We start from the raw sequence: 17885 nt of genomic DNA, 5'->3' as shown, positions 1-17885 counted from the left end.
TTTTGGGAGGCTGGGGTGGAATGCTACACAATTAATTGTGCCCCACCCCACCCCAAATTCATATGCTGAAGCCCTAACCTCCAATATGATGGCATTTGGAAGTGAAGATAATTAGGATTAGATTGAGATCATGAGGGTGGGTCCCTCATGATACAGGAATAGTGCTCTTATGAAAAGAGACACTAGAGAGCTTGCTTGCTCTCTTTCTCTTTTCTGCCATATGAGGATATAGCAAGAAGGCAGCTATCTACAAGCCAGGAAGACAGTCCTCCACAGAAACTGACCATGCTGCAACCTTGTTCTTGGACTCGAGCCTCCAGAACTGTGAGAAAATAAATTCCTAACAGCCAAAACAATCTTAAGAAAAAAACAAAACTGGAAGTATCACACGCCCTGATTTCAAACTATATTATAAAGCTGCAATAATCAAAACAGAATGGTACTGGCACAAAAGCAGACACATATTATCAATGGAACAGAACAAAGAGCCCAGTAATAAACCCAAACTTACATGGTCAATTAATCTAAAACAAAGGAGGCAAGAGTATACAAAGGGGAAAAGACAGCCTTTTCAGTAAATGGTGTTGGGAAAATTGGATAACTACAAGCAAAAGGATCAGACTGGACTACTTTCTTACACTATGCACAAAAATAAATTCAAAGTGAATTAAAGACTTAAATGTAAGACCGGAAACCATAAAATGTGTAGAAGAAAACCTAGGCAGGACGTTCTTTTGATACTAGCCTGAGTAGTATTTCTTTTTTTTTTTTTTTTTTTTTTTTTGGATATATATCCCTCAGGCAAGGGAAACAAAAGCAAAAATAAAAATGTGACTACATCAAACTAAAAAGCTTTTGCACAGTAAAGGAGTATCAACAAAATGAAAAGGCAGCCTGCCAAATAGAAGACATTTGCAAATGATATATTTGATAAGGAGTTAATATCCCAAATATACAATCATAAACACTACATCATAAAACAAGCAACACAATTAAAAAATGAGCAGAGGGACTGAATAGACATTTTTCCAAATGGCCAATGGGCACATGAAAAGATTCTCAATGTCACTAATCATCAAGGAAATGCAAATCAAAACCACAATGAGATATTACTTCACACCTCTCGGAATGACTATTACCAAAAAAGACCACAAATAACAAGTATCGGTGGCATGCACTGGTACAATCACTGTAGAAAACAGTATGGAGATTCCTCAAAAAATTAAAAACAGAACTAGCATATGATCCAGCAATTACCCAAAGAATATGAAAACACTAATTAGAAAAGATACATGCATCCCTATGTTCATAGCAGCATTATTTACAATAACCAAGATGTGGAAGAAACCTAAGTAGCCAATATAGCTGAATGGATGCAGAAACTATAGTATACGTATACACAATGGAGTATTAGCCATAAAAAAAGAATGAAATCTTGCCATTTGTGACAGATGGATTTGGAGGGTGTTATGCTAAGTGAAATAAGTCAGAGAAAGAAAAGTGCTGTATGATTTCATTTATATGTGCAATCTGAAAAATAAAATAATATAACCATATTGGAAGAGTCATAGATAAAGAAAACAAACTGGTGATTGCCACAGGGGAAGGAGTGGGGAGAAGAGAGAAATAGGTGAGGGCAATTAAGAGTACAAACTTCCAAGTAAATGAGTGCAAAATAAATGAGTCATGAGTATGAATTGTACAGTTTAGGGAATATAGTCAATAATTTTCTAGTATCTTTGTATGATGACAGACCATAACTAGACTTATTTTGGTAAGCATTTTGAAATGTATAGAAAAACTGAATATGTTGTATAACAGAAACTACCATAGTGTTGTAAGTCAGTTTTACTTTAAACTCATAGAAAAGATATCAGATTTGTGGTTACCAGTGGTGGGGGTAGGGGAGAGGGGGAAATTGAGCGAAGGTAGTCAAAAGGTATGAACTTCCAGTTAGAAGATAAATAAGAGATAAGTGGGGACAGGATGGTGGAGTAAAAGACCTTGAGCTCATCTCCTTGCACAAGAACACCAAAATCACAACTAACTGCTGAGCAGCCATCAGTAAAAAAGACTTGAACCCAAAAAGATATTCTACGTCCAAAGACAAAGAAGAAATCACAAGATGGTAGGAAGGAGGCATTCATAATATAATCAAATCCCCTGGTCCCTGGGTGGGCAACCCTCAAACTGGGGAATAATTATATCACAGAAGTTCTCCCACAGGAGTGAGAGTTATCAGCCCCATGTCAAGTTCCCCATGGTGGAGGTGGGGTCTGGCATCATGAGGCAGAGCCCCCAACCATTTGGCTTTGAAGGCCATCAGGGCTTGAATGCAGGCACTCCATAGGACTAGGGGAAACAGAGGCTCCAATCCTGGAGCATGCACACAAAATCTTGTACACACTGGGTTCCAGCACAACAGCTGTGACTCCATAATAATCTGGGCCAGACCTACCTGCTATTCTTGGAGGATATCTCAGGGAGGTGAGGGACAGCTGTGGCTCTCTTGGGACATAAAAAGTAGTGGCACACATCTCCAAGAGTATGCATCTGAAATCTCATGTCTTGCTTAAGACATAAGCACCAAGACCTGGCCCCACTCAACAGACTGTGGGATCTGTGCTGTGATTATTCAGGCCAACAGCTGACAGGGTGAGAATACAGTCCCACTCAGCAACAGACAAGCTTCATAAAGACGTTCTGAGCCCACAGCCACCTCTAGACTCATCCCTTGGCATGGCCCTGTCCACAGAGAGCCAAGACCCAATTCCACCAATGGGCAGGCACCAGGTCATCTCACCAGGAAGCCTGCACAAGCCTCTAGACCAGCTTCAACAACCAGGGGGAAGATATCATAGGAAGGAAATTAGTCCTGCAGCCTTCAGAGCTGAGTCTGCAAACACAGGTCAAAACTAACCCTGGCACCAGTTGGTCCCTAGGCCTTGGGTGATGAGAATGAAGGGTACTGCTGACAAACATAAGACATCCCCTAGAGAATGCTACTTCTCCAAGGTCAAGAAACCAAACTAACCTATTGCATGCATAAAAATACAAATAGAAATTTAAACAAATAGAGATGGCAAAAGGAGCATACACCAGACAAAGGAATAAGACAAAACCCCAGAAGGACACTAAGTGAAGTGGAGATGGGCAATCTACCAGAGAAAGAATTCTGAGTAATGATCATAAAAATGATCTAAAAACTCGGGAAAAGAGGAGTTCCCATCATGAATCCTACTAGGAACCATGAGGTTGTGGGTTCGATCCCTGGCCTCGCTCAGTGGGTTAAGGATCCGGCATTGCTGTGAGCTGTGGTGTAGGTCACAGACGCAGCTCGGATCTAGTGTTGCTGTGGCTCTGGTGTAGGCTGGCAGCTGTAGCTCCGATTAGACCCCTAGCCTGGGAACCTCCATATGCTGTGGGTGTGGCCCTAAAAAGACAAATAAAATAAAATAAAATAAAATAAAATAAAATAAAATAAAATAACTCGGGAAAAGAATGGAGGCACAGAGCAAGAAGTTACAAGAAGTTTTTCATAAAGAACAACCAAACACAGTCAAAGAATACAATAACTGAAATGAAAAATACACTAAAAGGAATCAATAAAAGAAGACATGAGGGAGAACAGATAAGTGAGCTGAAGACAGACAGGTAGAAATCACTGCCTTGGAACAGAATTCAGAAAAAAAAGAATGAAAAGAAAAAAGGACAGTGTACAAGACCTGTGGGTCAACATCAAACGCAAGAAGTTTTGCATTATAGGGGCCCCAGAAGGAGAAGAGACAGAAAGGGCCTGAGAAGATATATGAAGAAATAATAGCTAAAAACTTTCCTACCATGGGAAAAGAGTCAGTTACTCAAGTCCAGGAAGTGCAGAGAATACCATACTGGATCAACACAAGGAGAAACACACTACGATATATAGTAATCAAATTGACAAAAATTAAAGAGAAAATAGTAAAACCAATGAGGGAAAAGCAACGAATAACATATAAGGAAACTCCCATAAGGTTATCAACTGATTTTTCAGCAGAAACTCTGCAGGCTAGCAAGGAGTGGCACAATATATTTAAAGTGATGAAAGGGGGAAACTTGCAACCAAGAATACTCTATCCAGCAAGGCTCTTGTTCAGATTTGACAGAGAAACCAAAAGCTTTATAGACAACAAAAATTAAAATAAAGACCGTATATGACAAACCCATAGATAACATCACACTCAACAATGAAAAGCTAAAAGCATTTCCTCCAAGATAAGGAACAAGAAAAGGATACCCACTCTTGTGACCTTGAATCACATAGTTTTGGAAGTCCTAACTACAGCAATCAAAGAAAAACACAAGGAATCCAAATGATGAAAGAAGTAAAATTGTCACTGTTTGCAGATGACATGATACTATACATAAAAAATCCTAAAGGTGCTACCAGAAAACTATTAGAGCTCATCAATGAATTCAGTAAAGTTGCTGGATACAAAATTAATACACAGAAATCTGTTGCATTTCTATACACTAATAACAGAAAGTCAGAAAGAGAAATCAAGGAAACAAGCTCATTTGCTACTGCACCAAAAAGAATAAAATACCTAGGAATAAACCTACCTAAGACAAAAGACCTGTACTCTGAAAATACAAGACACTTATGAAAGAAATTCAAAATGACACAAGAGATGGAAAGATATACTCTGTTCTTTGATTGGAATAATCAATATTGTTAAAGTTACTATACTGTTGAAGGTGATCTATAGATTTGGTGCAATCCCTATCAAATTACCAAAGACATTTTTCACAGAACTACAACCAAAAAAAATTTAGTTTGTATGGAAACACTAAAGACTCCAAATAGCCAAAGCAACCTTGAGAAAGAAAAATGGAGCTGGAGAAATCAGGCTCCCTGATTTCAGGCTATACTACAAAGCTACAGTCACCAAAACAGTATGGCACTGGCACAGAAACAGAAAAATAGATCAATGTTACAAAATAGAAAGCCCAGAAATAAACCCACGCACATAAGGTCAGTTAATCTATGACAAAGGAGGCAAGAACATACAATGGAGAAAAGACAGTCTTGTCAGTAAGTGGTGCTGGAAAGCTACATGTAATAATGAAATTAGAACATTCTCTACTACCGTACAAAAAATAAACTCAAAATGGGTTAAAGTTCTAAATATAAGACAAGAAACTATAAAACTCCTACAGGAAAACCTAGGCAGAATACTCTTTGACATTAATTGAAACAATATCTTCTCAGATTCACCTCCTAAAGTAATGAAAATAAAAACAAAAATAAACAAACGGGACCTAGTTAAACTTAAAAGGTTTTGCCCAGCAACAGAAACCATAAATAAAACAAGACAACCTACAGAACAGGGGAAAATGTTTGCAAATGATAGTCATATTGGGATTACTCTCCAAATATACAAACACCTCATACAGCTCAATATAAAAAAATAAATAAATAAACATGAGTTCCCGTCGTGGTGCAGTGGTTAACGAATCCAACTAGGAACCATGAGGTTGCGGGTTTGATCCCTGCCCTTGCTCAGTGGGTTAACGATCCAGCGTTGCCGTGAGCTGTGGTGTAGGTCGCAGATGCGTCTTGGATCCCACGTTGCTGTGGCTCTGGTGTAGGCTGGTGGCTACAGCTCCGATTGGACCCCTGGCCTGGGAAATTCCACATGCCGCAGGAGCAGCCCAGGAAATGGCAAAAAGATCAAACAAACAAACAAACAAACAAACAAAAAACCCAAAACCAAAAACAACCCAATGCAAAAGTGGGCAGAAGATATAAATAGACATTTCTCCATAGAACATTTACAGATGACCAAAAGACATATGAAGAAACTCTTTAACACCACCAATTATTAGAGAAATGCAAATCAAAACTACAATGAGGTATCACCTCACTCTAGTCAGAATGGCCATCATCAAAATGTCTACAAATAATAAATGCTTGAGGGGGTGTGGTGAAAAAGGAACCCTCCTACGCTGTTGGTGGAAATGTAAATTGGCATAGCCACTTTGGAGAACGGTATGGATATTCCTTAAAAAACTAAAAATAGAGCTACCATATGATTGTGAAACCCCACTCTTGGGCATATATCTAGAAAAAAACAGCAGCACTATTTACAATAGGTATTACATGGCAGCAATTAAGTGTCCACTGACAAATGAATGGAAAAGAAGATGTGGTACATATGTAAAATGAAATGTTAGTCATTAAAAAAGAATGAAAAATACCATTTATAGCAACATGGATGGACCTAGAGATTATCATACTAAATGAAGTAAGCAAGACAAAGGCCAGCATCACATGATATTGCTTATCTGTGCAATCTAAAAAAAGGATACAAATGAACTTATTTACAAAACAGAAATAGACTCACAAATAAAATAAACTTAGGTTACCAAAGCAGAGTGGGGGAGAGGGATAAATTAGGAGGATGGGATTAAAATATATACACTACTATACATAAAATTATCAACAAGGTCCTACCATATAGCACAGGGAACTATACTCAATAACTTTTAATAACCTATAATGGAAGAGAATGTGAAAAATATATATAACTGAATCACTTTACTGCACATATAAAACTAACACATTGTAAATCAACTATATTTCAATAAAAAAATTTAAAAGATAAATCCTGGGGATGTAATGTACTATTACTATGATAAATATAAGCAACAATGCTTATATTATATATGAAGGCTGTTAAGAGAGTAATCCTAAAAGTTTTCATTGAAAATTAAATACATTTTGAGATGGGATTAAGATGGTGGAATAGAAGGACTGGAGCTCAACTTCTGTCACAAAAACAATCAAAATTACAACCAAAGGCTGAACAATCTTCAACCAAATGGACTGGAAACTTTCAAAAAGATATCCTACTCCAAAAGACAAAGAGGAGGCCACATTAAGAGGTAGGAGGGGGAGGACACGCTAGCCCTCTCCCACAAACACAACAAAAAAAGCACATCTACAGAATAAATGACTCGCACAGAACAGCAACCAATCGCTGGCAGAGGAACCTAAACTCCAATAACGGCAAGAAATTCGTGACATTATTGGGCAGAACGGGAGAAAAGAGGAGAGTGAGAGAAGGTGAATCCCAGCGGGACGGGCGCTCCCAAAAGGGAACTGCGGAGGAGAAAGGGATCCCGCACCCTGGAAAGTCACCTACCGGGCGAAAGATCAAACAAACCGGAGGAATCTCCAGATGCAGAGAAGAGTGTAGCAGTGGGTTGGAGTACGGAAAAGCCAATCAAGAACCCAACGGACCATCTGAACTACGGGCACAGTCACCAAAAATTGAGACGCCTGGGTGGGGGCTGGGCACCGAATCCTCGGCTCCAGAGGTTAGTCCCCGGGAAAGGGCCGGGGGACGACTGGGTGGGGGCTGGGCACCGAGACCTCGCCTCTGAAGGTTAGTCCCCGAGAGGGGGCCGGGGGATGCCTGGGTGGGGGCTGAACACCGAGACCTCGCCTCCGAAGGTTAATCCCTGAGAAAGCGCCGGGGGACGCCTGAGAGGGGGGCTGGGCACCGAGACCTCGCTGCAGAAGGTTAGTCCCCGAGAAAGGGCCGGGGGGCACCGCCTGGGTGGGGGCTGGGCACCGAGACCTCGGCTCCAGAGATTAGTCCCCGGGCTAGGGGGGCAGGGCAGAGCGGAAACTGCTTGGGAGGTCTAGAAACCATTTGACAGGGCAGAGACTGCCTGGGAGACTAGAAAACAAAGCTGTTGCAGAGGAAGGGAGCAATACTCCAGGGGCGGGGAAGTGGAAAGCCACATCAGAGGGAACCTGGGAGAAGAGCCTGGTCTGCGCCCGTGCTGGGGAAGGGAGAAAAGAAGGGATGGGTCCCCACAGAATACCCCCGACGCCACAGCAAGCTTACAGGCCCACTAGCTAGCTGAAAACTGTGCTTCCAAGTGCATCCCCTCCCCCCACCCCCACCACGCCCTACGCTCCCACGGACCTGGGGCTGCCTGCCATCCAGGAGGGCTGGCCTCAACAGTTGCCTGAAGCCTACCACCGCAGGGGCTGTCCCTGCACAGGCCTGCTTGCCCTTTGGTGGGGCTACACTTCCGCAGAGCAGCACCAAACACCACCAGCCCCCGAGAAAAGGCCTGCAGCCCAGAAAAGCTAGAACAAGCTTAGCCAGGCTGTGAATAGATCGGCCTAATTCTCGGACGGTTTTTCTGAGTCGGGTTGCCCCGTGGAGGAGCCTCTTCAGTTTCCAACGGCCCTGCTACCTGCCCAAGCCCCCAGGGGGTGCCCCACTCCCGTGAAATAACTGCTCAGCACCACCAGCCCCCTGGAAGAGCCCCTGCAGCCCAGAAAAGCTGCAACAAGCTCGGCCAGACTGTGAAAAGATCCGCCTACATTCTCAGGGTAGTTGGGCTACCCTAGGGAAGAGCCTCTTATGTTCTCAGTGACTCAGATAGCTGCTCCAGCCCCCAGGGGGTGCTGCACTCCTGAGGAACAGCTGCCCAACACCACCAACCCCCTGCAAGAACCCCACAGCCTAAAAACACCAGAGCAAGCTCTGCATGACCAAGTGAAATCTGCTACCATCGTGGGGTGGACCTCCCAGTCCTGTCTGCCCTCAGGAAGCCCTCCTTTGCTTCAAAGAAACACTGTTAGCCCCATCAACACTCCAGAAAAGCCACACTGCCTCAAAAAAGATTGACCAACAACGCCACCCCTCAGGAAATATTCCACGGCAGTGACAAGGCAAACACTGCCTGATAACGGAGAGTACAACTCCCTCAGGAGAAAGAAAACAACAAGCAAGATGAAGAAGCTGAGAAACCACTCCCAGTCAAACCAACAGGAGAACTCACCTAAAACAGTCAGCAATGAAACAGATCTCTGCAGTCTGACAGACCTGGAGTTCAAAAGAGAAATAGTGAAAATACTGAAGGAATTAAGAGAAGATATGAACAGTAATGCAGATACCCTCAGAAAGGAACTAGAAAATATAAGGAGGAGCCAAGAAAAACTAGGACATTCATTTGCAGAGATGCAAACTGAACTAGGGGCAGTAAAAACCAGAATGAATAATGCAGAAGAATGAATCAGTGATATGGAAGATAGAATAATGGAAATCACTCAATCCGGTCAACAGACAGAAAACCGAATCAAAAAACTGGAAAGCAATATAAGAGACCTATGGGATAATATAAAGCGGGCCAATCTACGCATAATAGGAATTCCAGAAGGAGTAGAAAAAGATAAGGGAATGGAAAATATATTTGAAGAAATTATCACTGGAAACTTCCCAAATCTAAAGGATACTGGATTCAAGATACAAGAAGGACAGAGGGCCCCAAACAAACTGAACCCAAACAGACCCACACCAAGACACATCATAATAAAAATGGCAAAAGTTAGTGATAAAGAGAGGATCCTAAAGGCAGCAAGAGAAAAACAGAATGTTACCTACAAGGGAACCCCCATAAGAATATCAGCTGATTTCTCTACAGAACACTACAGGCCAGGAGGGAATGGCAAGAGATATTTAAAGTGCTAAAAGGAAAAAATATGCAACCTAGAATACTCTATCCAGCAAGAATATCATTTAAAATAGAAGGGGAAATAAAAATTTTTTCCAACAAACAAAAACTTAAAGAATACAGCAACACAAAACCCAGGTTAAAGGAAATATTGAAAGGGCTTCTCTAAACCAAAAAGAAAGGAAGGAAAGGGAAGAAAAAAGAAAAGAAAAGAAAAAAAAAAAAAGAAGAAGAAGAAGAGGAAGAACTAGGACTGAGGAAACCGCAATCAGAGAGCAGCCACTCAAATAAGCCAGCATACAGATTTAATCATGAACATGCTTCAAACAAAATAAAATTAAAAAGAAAAAAGTAAAAAAGAGTCATCAAAACCATAAAATATGGGCAAGGGATGTTAGGAAGTAAATAACCCTTTTTGTTTGTTTGTTTGTATGCTTCTCTTCTTAATTTTAATATAGTAATGAAGTGTTTGAACTTACATGACCATCAGGCTAAAACACACAATTATGGGAAGGGGTTAGCATACTTAAAAAACAGGGCAACCACAAGCCAAAACCAAATATTGCATTCGCAAAAAATGAAAAAAAAATACACTCAAGAAGATAATAACAGGAGACCATCCAACCAAAAAAAAAAAAAAAAAAAAAAAAAAAAGGAAGAATGGAGAACCATAGAATCAACTGGAACACGAGGTTCAAATGGCAATAAATAATCATCTATCAATTATCACCTTAAATGTCAATGGACTGAATGCCCCAATCAAAAGACACAGAGTGGCTGAGTGGATAAAAAGGCAAAAACCTTCAATATGCTGCCTACAAGAAACTCACCTTAGGACAAAAGCCATATAGATTGAAAGTGAAAGGGTGGGGAAAAATATTTCACGCCAATAGACATGACAGAAAAGCAGGAGTCGCAACGCTCATATCAGACAAAATAGACTTTAAAACAAAAGACATAAAGAAAGACAAAGAAGGACACTACTTAATGATTAAGGGATCCATCCAAGGAGAGGATGTTACTATCATCAACATATATGCCCCAAATATAGGAGCACCCAGATACATACAACAAATATTAACAGACATAAAGGGAGATATTGATGAGAATACAATCATAGTAGAAGACCTAAATACCCCCCTCACATCAATGGACAGATCCTCTAGACAGAAAACCAATAAAGCAACAGAGATCCTAAAGGAAACAATAGAAAAGTTAGACTTAACTGATATCTTCAGGACACTACATCCCAAAAAATCAGAATACACATTCTTCTCAAATGCTCATGGAACATTCTCAAGAATCGACCACATATTGGGACACAAAGCGAATCTCAATAAATTTAGGAGCAGAGAAATTATCTCAAGTATCTTCTCTGACCACAACGCCATGAAATTAGAAATAAACCATGGGAAAAGCAAAGAGAAAAAAACCTACTACATGGAGACTCAACAACATGCTACTAAAAAACCAATGGGTCAATGAGGAAATCAAGAAGGAAATTAAAAATTACCTTGAAACAAATGATAATGAAGACACAACCTCTCAAAATCTATGGGATGCTGCGAAAGCAGTGCTCAGAGGGAAATTTATAGCAATCCAGGCCTTTCTCAAAAAAGAAGAAAGATCCCAAATTGACAACTTAACCCTCCACCTAAACGAATTAGAAAAAGAAGAACAAAAAAGTCCTAAAGTCAGCAGAAGGAAAGAAATTATAAAGATCAAAGAAGAAATCAATAAAATAGAGACTCAAAAAACAATAGAGAAAATTAATAAAACCAAGAGCTGGTTCTTTGCAAAGGTGAACAAAATTGACAAACCCCTGGCCAGACTCACTAAAAAGAGGAGAGAAAGAACCCAAATAACCAAAATTATAAATGAAAAAGGAGAAATCACAACGGATACAGCAGAAATACAAAAAACCATAAGAGAATACTATGAACAACTGTATGGCAACAAGTTTGACAATCTGGAAGAAATGGACAATTTTCTAGAATCTGCCAAAACTGAATCAAGCAGAAACAGACCAACTGAACAGACCCATCACTAGAAATGAAATTGAAGAGGTCATGAAATCACTCCCTACAAATAAAAGTCCAGGACCAGATGGTTTCACAGGTGAACTTTATCAAACATATAAAGAGGAATTGGTGCCCATCCTCCTTAAACTCTTTCAAAAGGTTGAAGAAGAAGGAATACTCCCAAAGACATTCTATGAGGCCACCATCACCCTCATTCCAAAACCAGACAGAGATACCACCAAAAAAGAAAACTATCGCCCAATATCATTGATGAATATAGATGCAAAAATTCTCAACAAAATCTTAGCCAACTGAATCCAACAACATACCAAAAAAATTATACACCATGACCAGGTTGGGTTCATCCCAGGTTCACAAGGATGGTTCAACATACGCAAATCAATCAGCATCATACACCACATTAACAAAAAAAAGTCAAAAATCATATGATCATCTCAATAGATGCAGAAAAAGCATTTGACAAAGTCCAACATCCATTCATGATCAAGACCCTCGCCAAAGTGGGTATAGAGGGAACATTCCTGAATATAATCAAAGCCATTTATGATAAACCCACAGCAAATATAATCCTCAATGGGGAAAAACTGAAAGCCTTCTCACTCAAATCTGGAACAAGACAGGGATGCCCACTCTCTCCACTGCTCTTCAACATAGTTTTGGAAGTCCTAGCCACAGCAATTAGACAAACAAAAGAAATAAAAGGCATCCATATAGGAAGAGAAGAGATCAAACTGTCACTGTATGCAGATGACATGATACTATACATAGAAAACCCGAAGGACTCAACCCCAAAACTCCTTGAACTGATTAATAAGTTCAGCAAAGTAGCAGGATATAAGATTAACATTCAGAAGTCAGTTGCACTTCTGTATACCAGCAATGAAACATTAGAAAACGAATACAAAAATACGATACCTTTTAAAATTGCACCTCACAAAATCAAATACCTCGGAATACACCTGACCAAAGAGGTAAAGGACCTATATGCCGAGAACTATAAAACTTTAATCAAAGAAATCAAAGAAGATGTAAAGAAATGGAAAGATATTCCATGTTCCTGGATTGGGAAAATCAATATTGTGAAAATGGCCATACTACCCAAAGCAATCTACAGATTCAATGCAATCCCTATCAAATTACCCATGACATTTTTCACAGAACTAGAACAAACAATCCAAACATTTATATGGAACCACAAAAGACCCAGAATCGCCAAAGCAATCCTGAGAAACAAAAACCAAGCAGGAGGCATCACTCTCCCAGACTTCAAGAAATACTACAAAGCCACAGTCATCAAAACAGTGTGGTACTGGTATCAAAACAGACAGACAGACCAATGGAACAGAATAGAGAATCCGGAAATAAACCCTGACACCTATGGTCAATTAATCTTTGACAAGGGAGGCAGGAACATAAAATGGGAAAAGGAAAGTCTATTCAGCAAGCATTGCTGGGAAACCTGGACAGCTGCATGCAAAGCAATGAAACTAGAACACACCCTCACACCATGCACAAAAATAAACTCCAAATGGCTGAAAGACTTCAATATACGACAGGACACCATCAAACTCCTAGAAGAAAACATAGGCAAAACACTCTCTGACATCAACATCATGAATATTTTCTCAGGTCAGTCTCCCAAAGCAATAGAAATTAGAGCAAAAATAAACCCATGGGACCTCATCAAACTGAAAAGCTTTTGCACAGCAAAGGAAACCCAAAAGAAAACAAAAAGACAACTTATAGAATGGGAGAAAACAGTTTCAAATGATGCAACTGACAAGGGCTTAATCTCTAGAATATATAAACAACTTACACAACCCAACAGCAAAAAAACCAACCAATCAACGGAAAAATGGGCAAAAGACCTGAATAGACATTTCTCCAAAGAAGATATACAGATGGCCAACAAACACATGGAAAAATGCTCAACATCGCTGATTATAAGAGAAATGCAAATCAAAACTACCATGAGATACCACCTCACACCAGTCAGAATGGCCATCATTAATAAATCCACAAATAACAAGTGCTGGAGGGGCTGTGGAGAAAAGGGAACCCTCCTGCACTGCTGGTGGGAATGTAAACTGGTACAGCCACTATGGAGAACAGTTTGGAGATACCTTAGAAATCTATACATAGACCTTCCATATGACCCCGCAATCCCACTCCTGGGCATCTATCCGGACAAAACTCTCCTTAAAAGAGACGCATGCACCCACATGTTCATTGCAGCACTATTCACAATAGCCAGGACATGGAAACAACCCAAATGTCGATCAACAGATGATTGGATTCGGAAGATGTGGTATATATACACAATGGAATACTACTCAGCCATAAAAAAAGAATGACATAATGCCATTTTGCAGCAACATGGATGGAACTAGAGAATCTCATACTGAGTGAAATAAGCCAGAAAGACAAAGACAAATACCATATGATATCACTTATAACTGGAATCTAATATCCAGCACAAATGAACATCTCCTCAGAAAAGAAAATCATGGACTTGGAGAAGAGACGTGTGGCTGCCTGATGGGAGGGGGAGGGAGTGGGAGGGATCGGGAGCTTGGGCTTATCAGACACAACCTAGAATAGATTTACAAGGAGATCCTGCTGAATAGCATTGAGAACTATGTCTAGATACTCATGTTGCAACAGAAGAAAGGGTGGGGGAAAAATGTAATTGTAATGTATACATGTAAGGATAACCTGACCCCCTTGCTGTACAGTGGGAAAATAAAAAAATTATAAAAAAAAAGAAATACAGGTATAAGTAATCTGTTCATGAAAGAAGTTATAATAGAAACTACAAAATATTTTGAACTGAAAAATGACAAGAACACTACATACACATCCAACTTGTGGAACACAGCCAATGTGGCACTTAGATGGAAAATTATAGACTTAAAGGCATTTATTAGAAGGGAAAAGGCGAAAATAAGACTAAGAATTCTTTTCCAGAAATTAGAAAAAGAATGGCAAATTAGATACAAAAAAAAAAGATAAAAGGAAGGAAATAAAATTAACAAATTAATAAAACAGAAAACAAACATGTCTTCTGATTCTAGGTAGGATATAACAGGTTGCTGCAACAATTAAATAAAATAACAGACATACTGTAGGTGTCATTTTTCAAAGGCACTAAGAGTGTGAAAATACAGGGGTCAAGATGAACTAAAATGGTAGAGAGGAAAGAGTCCCTCTAAAGTGATCAGAGATCACTGACCATTTTCTTCCTGAGGAGTACTGGCCTCACCTGGGCTTTACTAGAGGAAACAGATACCAGCAACAGTACAGAACATCTGTGTAGACTAACATGATGAATTGGCATCTGGAGGGGCCCCCAACATAAGGCCAAATCCCCCAGAGTGTCAGCTTTAGATAGATAACCCCTTTACTAGTGGAAAAATGTTTGAATCTCTGATGGGTTATTTAACCAGCTGTCGACGTGATCTCAGCCAGCCTTGTGGATTTAACTTGTTAATTCATTGTTCATGATTTTTTTTTTTTTGGTCAGAAATAGCAGAATATCCTGACTTGCCCCACCACACTGATGTTTGACGGTTTAGCAATGGTAACATCTTAGTGTGATTTTTTTTTTTGAACTCAGAACAAGATTGAGATTTTTCTAAGAAAACTACCCTTAAGCATGATCATGGAACACTGAATGACTTTGGAAATTAGCTTTTGCTGCAGACTTGGTAATATTTTTTAATGAATTTAACCTAAAATTACAAGGCAAAACAGCTTATATGTACAACTTATACTATGGTAAAGTCATTTCAATGGCAACTAACATTATCTGAATAAGTAAGATGTTTTATATACTTCCTGTGCTGCCAAAGTTAAAAAACAAGGTCTCCACTCCCATGCATATTTACAGTGAATGTATTTTCTGAGCTTAAACTATACTTCTAGGCACTTTGTTGGGTCCTTGAAACAAGTGCAAAAGACATTTTCATATTTCAGAATTATTTAACTGTGATGGAGGCATGTCCACCTAACCTTCAATTGGAAGTGATTAATTTGCTTTGTAATGACATGCTAAAAGGCAAATATCGAGATGAATCTAGTGGAATTCTATAAATGCCTTCCAAGCAATAAATATGCACAATTTTTTTTTTTTTTGGTCTTTTTGCTATTTCTTGGTCTTGGGCCGCTCCCGCGGCATATGGAGGTTCCCAGGCTAGGGGTCGAATCGGAGCTGTAGCCACCAGCCTACACCAGAGCCACAGCAACACGGGATCCGAGCCGTGTCTGCAACCTACACCACAGCTCACGGCAACGCCGGATCGTTAACCCACTGAGCAAGGGCAGGGATCGAACCCGCAACCTCATGGTTCCTAGTCGGATTCGTTAACCACTGCGCCACGACGGGAACTCCAAATATGCACAATTAAAAGCATATGCTATGGGTCGAGATCAGTACTGGCAACACCTATCTATGAAAGACATTTTTAATACTGAAACGGGGGAAGTCTCACTATACATCACCATTAACAGATAAACATTTGCAACTGATTGTGATTATTTGAACCCCAACTTTGCAAAATGTTATCCTCTAAGGGCTCCAGTCTTCTCTTCAGCAGACCTGTATCCCAAAAAACTGCAGTCAATATTATTACTATCTTTAAATTTTATCAATATAAAATTTGTGAAAATTTGTTTTCTTTCTTGTTATTTTGAATTACCTGCACAGTATCAATTTTGTCTTTGGCCCACAAAGCCTAAAATACTTACTCTCAGGCCCTTTTCAGAAAAGTTTGTTAATTTCTACTCTACAGCACATAAAAAGAATGAAGAACTAAATCCAACAACATAGATAAATTTCACAAACATAGTAAAGATCAAAAGAAGCCAGATCCAAAAAAAAAAAAAATCTACAATATGAGTCTTTATAAATTTCAAAATCAACATAAACTATGGAGTTGAGGAATGCTACTTAGGAGATAAAGATGTAAAGAAAAGCAAGGAAATGATCACTATATAAACCAAAGAAATCAGAATAATGATTACTTTTAGAGGGCTGTGATTTCAATAGAGTGAGTGGGAGCTTATGGGATTTCTTGACCCATGTGGTATTTACACAGATGAGTACCTCACATCAATTCATTAAGCTGCACACTGATTTTCTATACTCTTTTATATGGGGTGTATTCTACAGTTCAGAGTTAGAAATATCTATGTATATATACAAACATGTACATACATGCATTATGCCTGCAACACACACAGTATGTTCCTGGAAAGAACAAGAACTTGGTGAATAGTTGTTGCTAAGCATGGAACTAGAAGTCAGTCTGAGGTGGGGGAAGAGATTTACTTTCCTCACATTTATGACCTTGTGTAGTTTGAATTTCTTTTATGATGTATACATATTAAGTTTTCAATTGTAATCCAGTGCTAGGGTTTGGAAACTGAGGCCCTGTTAGGAAATGTTTGGATCACGGGGCCCATAAGCGGCAGAGATGGGATATATCTGGGACTGTGGCTTCAGACCCAGGGCTCCATGTAATTGTATCACAGTAAATTTTTGGATGGATTGATCTGATAATGATTACTTCTAAAAAGATGACATAACCAAACATTTGTGTTGTGTTTGTTTGTTTGTTTTTTACAGACTATATGGATCATGATCTTCTTAAAAAGAAGCTGCACAAATCATCGTGCAGCATTCAGCCGTCTGTGCTTCTCCTGAGATGTGCAGCTCTTCCGGGCTTGTCAGTGTGTGACGCTTGAGGAAACAAACTTATTTTCTTTAAACTCCCCAAATTTAATTTTCAGCAATAATAATCAAATGAAATAGCTTTATTCTCTTTGGTGTTTCCCAGATAGTCTACTTCAGGAGAAAGTTTTCTCATGTCTCACTTCAACATTTTGTTAATAACTGTGAAGATACGCCGGCTTATTGAATCAAACAAAAATAAATGTTACCGAATACTTCTTAGGTGGTTTTGATTTGCTGTTCATAGTGCGTTGGCATTATCTGCTAAGGTTGAAAACGTGCATACCCATGACCCACCATCTCATTCTCCAGCAGAAATACATGAGCACGGACACCAACAGGCATGACAAGAATGCTGCAGCAGTACTATTCATGCTGGCCCCCAAAATGGAAACCCAGGGGTCCGTCTGCATAGGAAGAGAAAAGTAAACCCTGGTATATCAGTACAATGGCACATTAAATCACCACAGAGCCTTAGATCTGAGAAGTATAGTCCTGCAGGGTGCTGCCAGAGAGCAATCTGTCCATCCTGCCTGTTGACAAGCATCAGAGTTGAATGGATTCTTCCTCATTTAAAGATCAGGAAAGAGGGA

General features: G+C 39.7%; 1 protein-coding gene across 20 annotated transcripts in view; it reads left to right on the top strand.

Annotated features, from left to right (window-relative positions):
• CFAP91 (cilia and flagella associated protein 91) overlaps positions 1–17510 on the top strand; it is a 163714-nt gene extending 146204 nt beyond the window's left edge. For 16 of the 20 annotated variants that reach the window (XR_014824728.1, XR_014824717.1, XR_014824719.1 and 13 more), the window contains one exon: positions 17188–17510. The gene's annotated coding sequence lies outside the window, so the exon portion shown is untranslated. Of the gene's footprint in view, positions 1–15177; positions 15269–17187 lie in introns of all 20 variants that reach the window. The other 4 variants (XR_014824716.1, XR_014824715.1, XR_014824721.1 and 1 more) reach the window with 1 other exon arrangement.
• Positions 17511–17885: the final 375 nt, after the last annotated feature.

The sequence above is a fragment of the Sus scrofa genome, chromosome 13 (assembly GCF_054392235.1).
Source record: "Sus scrofa isolate SSC_HxYL_T2T_F1_AM1 chromosome 13, Sscrofa_HxYL_maternal_Yorkshire_Landrace_v2.0, whole genome shotgun sequence".
NCBI lineage: Eukaryota > Metazoa > Chordata > Mammalia > Artiodactyla > Suidae > Sus > Sus scrofa.
The sequence above is the reverse complement of the archived record's forward strand: the minus strand, read 5'-3'. Positions and strand labels throughout refer to the sequence as shown.